The following is a 1,517-nucleotide window of genomic DNA, read 5'->3' on the forward strand; positions in this document are numbered from 1 at the left end:
AATTCTTGGTGCAGTAACAAACCTCAAGTGTGATAAGGGGAATGCAACAGCTTCTAAAGCCCTGCCACAGCTGCCCCAGAACGTGTCTTGACAGTGAATATTCAGAGCTCAAACCCCTGCCACGATGGGGGAATTCAAGTGGAGGCCCAGCAGATTTCAGCTGGTTAACAAGGGGGACAAACAATCAAGTTGGTGTCTTAGGATCTTAGAGTGGGCTGAGCTGGAAGGGATCATCCACTTCCAACCCCCATGCCATGGGCAGGGACACCTCCCACTAGACCAGGTTGCTCCAAGACTCATCCAACCTTCTCTTAACCACTTCCAGGGATGAGGTGTCCACAGCCTCCCTGGGCAACCTGCTCCAGTGTCTCACCACCCTCACTCTAAAGAATCTCTTCCCCCTCTCCAGTCTCAATCTCCCCTCTTCAGGTCTTTGTCAGAAGTCCCTCCCCAGTGCTCCTGGAGTTCCTGCAGGTACTGGAAAGCTGCTCTATGCTCATCCCAGAGCCCTTTCTTCTCCAAGCTGAACAGCCCTGGCTCTCTGAGCCTGCCCTCACAGCAGAGGTGCTTCAGCCCTCCAATCATCTTTGAGGCCTCCTCTGGACTCTCTCCAGGAGGTCCATGTCCTTCTCCAGGGCTGCACACAGTAGCCCAGCTGTGGTCTCATGTCTTAATTGAAAGCTGGACCTATGCAAGGCAGACCACAGGATGGTTGTTGAGTTCTGATTCCATAGAATCATAGAAACAACAAGGTTGGAAAAGACCTCAGAGATCATCAAGTCCAACCTGGCACCACAGACCTCAGGACTAACTAAACCATGGCACCAAGTGCCACATCCAATCCCCTCTTGAACACCTCCAGGGACAGGGACTCCACCACCTCCCTGGGCAGCACATTCCAATGGCTAACAACTCTCTCTGTGAAGAACTTTCTCCTCACCTCCAGCCTAAACTTCCCCTGGCACAGCTGGAGACTGTGTCCTCTTGTTCTGGTGCTGCTTGCCTGGGAGAAGAGACCAACCCCCACCTGGCTACAACCTCCCTTCAGGGAGCTGTAGACAGCAGTTAAGATTCCAGGTCAACCTGTGAAGGCTGGGCTGAGCAAGAGGACCTGGGCTGAGCAAGAGGACCTGGGCTGAGCAAGAGGACCTGGGCTGAGCAAGAGGACCTGGGCTGAGCAAGAGGACCTGGGCTGAGCAAGAGGACCTGGGCTGAGCAAGAGGACCTGGGCTGAGCAAGAGGACCTGGGCTGAGCAAGAGGACCTGGGCTGTATCCTTCCCACTTGTAACATGGAGAAAAATCTATTCCCTAGGAGGCTTTGCAGCTAGCATAGGGTCTGTAAAAGAGTTTGGTGTGAAGGAGCCTGAGGAAAAAGCCCAGGAAGCCTCAGGAAGTCTTTTGTTGACTGCAATCTGCAACTTGTGGCGAAAGAAAGGGACTGAGTCCCCCCCCCCAGCTCTCCATCCCCAATTGCAGCCCAAGGCAGAAGTGAAGAACAACAAGCACAAGCTAGGGA

The sequence above is a fragment of the Melanerpes formicivorus genome, unplaced genomic scaffold (genome assembly GCF_026170545.1).
Source record: "Melanerpes formicivorus ecotype bairdi unplaced genomic scaffold, bMelFor1.0.p_v2 SCAF_100, whole genome shotgun sequence".
NCBI classification, from domain to species: domain Eukaryota; kingdom Metazoa; phylum Chordata; class Aves; order Piciformes; family Picidae; genus Melanerpes; species Melanerpes formicivorus.